The sequence below is a fragment of the Bombina bombina genome, unplaced genomic scaffold (assembly GCF_027579735.1).
Source record: "Bombina bombina isolate aBomBom1 unplaced genomic scaffold, aBomBom1.pri scaffold_1077, whole genome shotgun sequence".
NCBI classification, from domain to species: domain Eukaryota; kingdom Metazoa; phylum Chordata; class Amphibia; order Anura; family Bombinatoridae; genus Bombina; species Bombina bombina.
Window position 1 is genome coordinate 74,697 of NW_026512895.1, and position 8,753 is coordinate 83,449.

Genomic DNA, 8,753 nt, shown 5'->3' on the forward strand with positions numbered 1-8,753 from the left:
TTTTTTTTTTTTTTTTTAAACTTTTATTTTATAGTAAAGATAATATATTACAATAATCAATGTAAAAATACATCACAATGAATAAAATATTCCATATACAGTTTAAACATTAACAGTCCGTGTCAAGGTAAGGGTCAGCAAATCCCCTTACAATAGTGATTTACATAATAAATATAATCCAAAATTTAGACAATCAACCAGAGTTTATCCTATGTGTATCAAAGTCTAAAAAACATACTACACTTGTGCAAATTTGTGATCATTTTTCATCTTTACTTCTTTTAATATTTAATATCACTCCCGGGCATTCACACATCACACATAACAACAAACAAAAAAAAAAAAAAAGGGGAAATCCGCAGCTCTCTCGTCTCCCGCCCCACCTAATCCCCTGACCCAGAATCTGACGCCCAATCTCCGGGGAAATGGCCAGCTAAAATGTTTACCATAACATACTCCGAGTCTCTGAGAGGTTTAATTAACTTTTTCTGAAGTGCGAGAGGACAAGATCTCACAAGTATTTCCCATTTTTTGAAGAATGTAGGCAGATATTTATCTTGTGGATAGGGAATATTGAATTGCTCTGTTGTGAGATGGTTAACCATAGCACTTTTAAATTGTTTCATTGTAGGTGCAGAAGAAGCTTTCCACTGTTTAAAAATAAGATTCCGAGCTGTTAGGATTATCGTATTTATCAGATTGTAATTCTTGGTTATTCCCTGAAATTTCACCAAAAAGAAAACATCCATTGGGGATACTTTATGATCCAATTTCAAAATTACTGTCATCCAGTAGGATATTTTCTTCCAGTATTGATGGATTTTGGGGCAACTCCAGAGACAGTGGAATAGATCTGCACTTAATGAGGAACATCTAGGACAGAGGACTCTTGATTTATACCATTTGGAGAGAACAGCAGGAGTAAGATATCTTTTAAGAGCAATTTTTATCTGCGACTCTCTCCACGAAGTCGGTACCCAGCTTTGCTGGATTATTTGGAAACTCCCTATAATGGTCTGTTCATCTATATCTGGGAAATATGTGTCCCACATTGCCACCATCTCAGTTACCTGTGTCTTTGACGTTTTCTGGTTTGTGAGAAGATATAGTGGAGAAATTGTATAGATTCCTGCCGCATACAGGGAGATCCTGGCCTGTAGCTCGCCCCGTGACCAATTATTTCCGTATTTTGATCTTAGCTCCTGCAGATAATGTCTAACTTGGAGATAAGCATAGAATTCGCGTGGCTGTAGATCGTATTGTGTTGCAATATCCTCAAACAGTCGTGGGTATCCATCTGTACCTAATAGTTGCCAAATATTTTGAAGACCCTTTGACGCCCAAGCTTTGAATATCTGGTTGGTTAAGCCCGGCCCGAACTCAGGATTACCACATATAGTTAAATATTGTGATATATGGGGGGAGCAATCGTTTTCCACACAAAGCCTCTGCCAGGCCACCAGGACGTTCTTAAAGGTGGTCATATAGAATATATTGGAGGGCAAGGAAGTGAGGGGACAGTGTAAAAGTGCCTTCAAATTGAACGGGGCCACCATTTGATTTTCCCAGATAACCGAGGAGATTTGGTCTTTCCCAGTTAGCCAGTCTAGAGCAAATCTGGCTAAGGTAGCCAGATTATATGATTGAATATTAGGGAGAGCGAGGCCGGCTGAAAGCGTAGAGTTCATAAGTCTATGGGGCGCAATGCGTGGTCTCTTACCATTCCATAAGAATTGAGAACATGCCCTATTATACATGATAATATCTTTCTTATGTAGAAAACACGGGATATTCTGCATAATATAAAAAAGTTTTGGAAAGAGGACAGATTTAATTAAAGTTACACGCGCCGTTAATGATATAGGTAACGGGGTCCACTCCACTAACTTCTTTCTGCAGTAATCTAGACATGGTCTATAATTTATTTTGTACCACTCTTCTGGATTTCTAGATAGACAAAGACCAAGATAAGTAATCTGGGAGACCTCAAGGAAGGGATGATTACAATAATAAGGAGGATTTCTATATACCCACATTAATTCTGATTTTGAAATATTTATCTTAAATCCAGAGATCTCCCCAAATTCTTGGATAATCATTTGGAAGATGGGTATAGTGACCTTAAGATTAGAAAGAAATATTAAGAGATCATCCGCATATAAGAGCAACACTAGCTTTTCATCTGCCATGAGAATCCCATCTAGTTCTTGTCTTAATCGAATGGCAAGAGGTTCTATACTCAAATTGAATAGAAAAGGAGAAAGAGGGCATCCTTGTCTAGTCCCTCTGGAAAGCTCAAAGCGTTGGGTAGATGTATTATTTATGATGATCGCCGAGGAAGGGGTACTATAGATTAATTGAATATAATTAATAAAATATTCAGGAAATCCGAACCGATCCAACGCGGAGAACAAATGGACCCAGTCAACGCGATCAAATGCTTTCTCCGCGTCGATCGTTAAGATAGCCTTATCTTCCGTTTCCCTTACTCGTAAAGACTTATATTTGATCCAGAAGGATTCGATCAGGATTAATAGTTTCCTTGTATTTCTTACAGGATTCCGGCCCGACATGAAACCTGATTGGTTCTCGTGGATTAAATCACCCATGTATGGTTTCAATCGGGAGGCTATTATAGATGCCAGCAACTTATAGTCGGTGTTTAGGACTGAGATCGGTCTATAGGAGCTAGGTAATTCCGGATCTTTACCTTTTTTTAGAATTAATGAGATATTTGCGGTTGTAAAAGATGGAGAACAATTAGTGTTTTCTGAAAAATAAAAATTAAATAACTTATTCAGTATTGGGGTCACCTGTGTCTGTAAAATCCTATAGTACTCGATGGGGAGGGCATCAGGTCCAGCCGCTTTATTAGTTTTCGCGTTCTTAATTGCTATTGTGATTTCCTCCTCAGTAATAGAGGCATTAATCGTGTCTCTGGCATCAGAAGATAACCTTGGAATCTCAATCTTTTCCCAGAATGCCAATATCTTATCGGGGTTAGTAGGCTCTCTTTTGTATAGATCTTGAAAAAAGTCAAAGAATACTTTTTCAATGTCAGTATGTTTGGTATATCTCATATCTCCCTGTTTAATAGCAGATATTGGATGTCTGGGAGAAGATTTAGTGGTTCTGGCCAGAAATTTCGCCGATCTGCCCGTAAAGCCACCGTATATTGCTCTCATTCTCATTTCTTCCTGAACGCTACTTTGCTTAATATGCGTATCCCGGAGCATTTTAGCAGTCACATATGCATCCCAGTAAGCTTTAGTGTGGTTTATAAGATAAGCCCTATATGCGTTCTTAACCCGATTAGCAAGTTGTCTAGTTATTAGGGTCCAATTTTTTTTCAGATGTAGGGAATAAGATTTAATTTCTCCTCGTAAAACGGCCTTGGAGGCCTCCCAGAACACTTCGATCTTATCTATATAACTGTGATTGTTATTATAGTATTCGTCCCATTTTAAACGTAATTGGTTCTGAAACTTGATATTGTTGCTCAGGTACTTAGGGAAATATATGTGGTTCTTATCTCGGTGTCCACCATTTGTATCACATCTCAACCCGATCACAGCGTGATCGGAAATGACGATGTCTCCAATACTGGACACCCAGTTCCAGTTAAGCAGGGATTCAGAAATTAAAAAATAATCGATCCTCGAGAAAGACTGTTGGACTTGAGATACACAAGAGTAATCTCGAGCGTCCGGATTCTGGACTCGCCATATGTCCACCAGTCCCAGCTGACTGCAGAATTTCTGAAAGGTCCGAGCTTTCCGGTCCCTATTTTTTAGGGCCTTTTTATTTGAGCTATCTAGCAGAGGATCTGCCATTAAATTTAGGTCTCCCCCGATAATTAGATTTGACCCAATATAGTTATGTAGTTTGACTGAGAGTGTAGACCAAAATTTACGGTCGCTTTGATTGGGACCATATATATTGCACAGTATGTATTTTATACGTTTAATTTCCAGTTCCGCGATTAAAAATCTGCCCTCAGGATCGATTACAGTATTAATTACCTGATATTCCAACTTCCGATTTACTAGAATGGCCACTCCCCTCTTCCTAGATGTAAAAGGGGCCGCCAGAACTTCTCCCACCCACTTAGCTTTCAATTTAGGTATTTCAAGGGCCTTAAGATGGAGCTCCTGTAGGAAAACTATATCAGGGTTAAATTTGCCCAGGTGTTTTATTATAGTTTTCCTTTTAATTGGGGAGTTAATACCACCAATATTCCATGATAGTAAATTGAACTTACTAATCAGAGAAATTATTTGTCTCTAATCCGTAAATACATAACCAAATGAACTCATTGTATATACAATCTCGGTCGTCAAGAAATGAACCCGAAGGAGAGGGTGGCAGACCCTTGGATGTGAAAAGGGGAAAGGGGACTGGAGAGACAGTGAGAGAGACGGGAGAAGAGAAAAAGAAAAAGCGGAAGAAGGGGAAAAAAAAAAAAAAAAAAAAAAAAAACCCTCCCACACTCACCCCATTTATATTTCTATAAGCAGGAACAAACAAACACACACCCCAGTTATACCATTTCTGTCTCAGATTCCAATACCCTTCAGAACGTATACAAGAAACCATAGTAACTCTCTTTTCTAATGCCTCTAAACTACCTAAACAACAGTACATAGGCTAAGATACCCCTGATTCTCTACAGAAAGTTTCAGCTTCCATAACATTGTTCAGAGTGTATGTAGTGCCATCTTTTAGTACTACTAATTTTGCAGGATACAGAAGCTTGATATTATACTTTTCTCTCTGGAGTCTACCATAAAAGAAGGACATATCCCTTCTCTTTGCCATGGTTTCAGAGGAAAAGTCCTGAAACATCAACAGCTTATGTTGGCCTAAAGTGAACGGGTTACATTTCCTGTAATGTCGGAGATACAGCATTTTATCCTGAAAATTTACAAATCTAAAGATCACAGGTCTAGGTCTCTGGGACTCACTATGCTCACGACGTTGCCCTATCCTATGGGCTCTTTCAATCTGGAAGGGAGCAGCAGGAGCTGGAATCTGCAAGGCCTGAGGTAGTGTGGAGGAGGCAAAGGTCATTAAATCCAGAAACTCAGGGGTTTCAGGGAGCCCAATCACTTTTAAATTATTACGCCTTGAGCGATCCTCCAGATCCTCGATCTTAGCTTGAAGGGATGTAATAGTTTTACCATAGGCATCTATAGATGGATCTAAAACATTAAACCTGTCTTCCAGGTCTGAGATTCTATTCTCAATTTCATCCATTCTGGATGAAAATTGTCTAACTTCAGTAGTGAGGTTAGATATCTCATTTCTGATCTCTTTTTTGATCGAATCAAACTGGGGCATCAAAATTTTAGCTACTTCAGCTGCAAATTCTGCCATGTTATTTGAAGGGATGTTATCTTGAGGGGACACTATGCTAGAATCCAGATTTCTGCTGCTCCCTTTTTTTTCTTTGGACTTAGGAGGCATATTGGAAGGAGAGCCCCTTTGATGCAAGTATCTGTCCATAGACCAGACGTATTTCTTAACAGATTCCAATAAAAATGTACAAAATATAAAATTGTATTGGATGCAGGGGCTTACTACTTACTTAGGTAGTCTCTGACTATGTGTTTCTATTGAATATGGGCATATAAATTATATAAGTATTACTCGTCTAAGAGCACAGGAAGGTAATCCCTGTAGTCTCTATATAATCAGCACTTCATACTTGTGTTAACCTGGCAAGATTATCTCTAAATGTTATCTATCGTGCAAGTGAATCTATAGTAAATACACAAATTACGTGACGGTGTTACCTAGCTATCCCTACTTCTATTATATATAGTAAATCCACATCAAAGCCAGCTCTCTAGGAGTAGAGAACCTAGGGCAAATATCTATTAAGGTGCATGTATTTCTGTTGTATTATCTTAACTCACACAGAAATATAACAGAATGTGCTCTGAGGTCGTAGAGTGCTTATATTCCTGTTCCTAGTGACTATTTAAGTGTATCCCCTAATTCTTGTCTTTATATAAATATATAAATTGTAACCCTTTCTTAGCAGATTCCCTAGTCCTAAATCAAGTCTAACATGTAGTCCTATATAATTAGGAAAAATGTAGCACTGAGCTTTTCGGGAAATAGATTAGTACAAATGTTGCTTATTATAGGTTATTATTAATTCACAAGTAAACCCCATATATGTCCAAACAAAGCTCCATGGCCTAAATTCAAACTAACCCTAAAAAAAACTATAGAAGGGTTCATAAAAAGAATTCTGTGTAAAACAATTAATAATATGTGCCTAAAAAGGTTAATGCAGTCAAAGTGAGATACCACAAAGCTAGGTACAACCCAGCAGCAAAAGGAAAAGAAAAAAAAAAGAAACAAAAATTGTTGTTTTAAATATAGCAAAAACAGGCAAAATAATGAAACAGTGTATACCAGATTAAATATCGCATAAAAACATCCACAATAATAGGTTCTGAAGGTACATACTGCTAAATAAGAGATTATATGAAAGCAACCTCTTGGGAAGTTGCACAGGGGGTTTGTCAATGCTAGAGTCCTTAACTATATATTGCTTTAAAAAGTCTCAGCATGCAAAAATACAGCTTATGTGCGTGCAGATTGGTAGAAAGCCAAAAAGTGATAATAGGTAAGGCTAAAACTCCAGCCCAAATGGTCGCTTTAATAAACAGGTAGTAACTTCACCGTGACTGTGGTAGCCTGATCTAACAGAGAAGAAGCAGCTGCTTACACCGACTTTAAGTTTTCTTCTGCACCCAGCAAAAAAGTAAGCAAGCAAGCAAATATAGAAACAGTACCTCGCCACAGTGGTCGCAAACCTCGGCGGTGTCTCTGCTCACCCACTTTCCCAGGCTATGTGCAAACAGCTGGGGCGGAGATCCACCGCATTGATGGGGGGGAAGAGAGTCACTCCGCAGCGCGGCCGACCACCAGCCACCGTAGCCGACCAGTGCTGCAGTCCGATTGGCCGCCCCAGCAATCGATCATCCAATCCCGTATAGGCCTGAAAGAGGAAGCCCAAGCTCTGTAGCAACCAGGTCCGGCGTGCACCGCAACACTTGTGACTTCTCACGTTGAAAGAGATGGATATACTTCTATTATTCCCCCTTCCAAAGGGCCCTGGTCTCTTTCAAAGTATCCGACTGTATCTTCCTCTCAACCAGGGAGGGGGGCACTACCGCTTGAGATACAAGCCCATCCAGGTAGGCTAAGGAACCGTGCCACTTTCAGGGTACACCGCGCCGTCTTCAGGTCCCGCAAGGCACAGAGGAACTGCCGCTCACCTGCATAGAACACCCGACCAGGCAGGCGTCTATGGGAGAGCGCTGGTGTCGCCTCTGCTGATCACACCTCCAGTACAGGTAAGCCGGGTACCTCTAATCGGACATAGATAGATAACAGGTAGGTGACCGTGGTATTCAGGCGGTTCTCAATACACTGGACCGAAGCTGGTGCAGGATCCCTAAGCAACTTTAAGTGTCTTATTCAGGCTGCTTGTTACAGTACATACGGGCTTATGTAGAAACGGTGTGCACTAGCCAATGTGCACCCTTAGGCTAAAGTCCAGACTTCCCATGCAGGATCAAGATCCTGATGCCCAAGCCTATAGAGGGCCAAGGGCAGAATCGCATATGCTGGTGGTGGTTTAGGCCTCACCTCGAGGCGCGGAGCTTCCAAGACACCTGCAGCTACCTGCAGCGACCTGCATGCCCCGCCTCCAACAGGAAGTCCGTCTGGTTCATGAGAACGTTTTCCATAGATACTGTGGAGAACAGCAGTTGAAATCATTTATCTATGAGCTTGGGTTGTGTGCGCATCATGGAATATTTCTCAGCAAGTGGAAAGGTCTGATATGGAAAAGGATTTGCCCACATAGGGATTGATATACTATCGACATGAATAACTTATATGGCCTATGTAATATATATATATATATATATATATATATATATATATATATATATATATATATATATATATATATATATATATACAGTATACAGGGGCAAAACTACAGGGGGTGCAGAGGTCGCAATTGCGACTGGGCCCCCAAGGGTGGGGGCCCAGCTTCAAAAAAATATATATATATTTTTTTACAATAAAAAACGTTGACCTGCCACTGCCTGCACTGATATGTGAGTGTGAGAGATATGTATCAAATTCACTTTTTTGGGGGGTGGTGGGGGGGCCCTTCTAAGATTCTTGCACCTGGGCCCTGTGGCTTCTAGTTACGCCTCTGACAGTATATAATATCTATGTGATCTATGTGTAGCAGATTATTAATGTCACGGAAAATCACTTTATTAGCCCTCTTTTTAGCAGCAACTGAATAAATAATTTTATCTACCCCCAACCCCCGTGATCTATTTTGCAGCATACTTAAATGATAGATTTGGAATTTGAGCCTGTCTAGGGAGTGTGGAATAAGCACACTTTTCAGAGGTATTTTACAGGGTATGCAGCAAAATAAATAATTCATGTGTAAATAATTCCTTAATTGAGGATTGATTTTTGAGTTTTACAGTTCGTTATGCTATAATTGATGGCAGGGCTCCCTCTGGTGGACTAATAAAAGTCTATAGGTTAAAAAGGGTATATGTTTATAAATCCCAAAAGCGATCTTATGATTCAGGCACAAATGCAACAGATACAAATGGAGAAGGGATTGGAACTAGAATAACGACTAATTTTCAGAGGGACACTATAGGAGAGGGAGGAGGAGGAGAGGTAGCAGAAAGAGA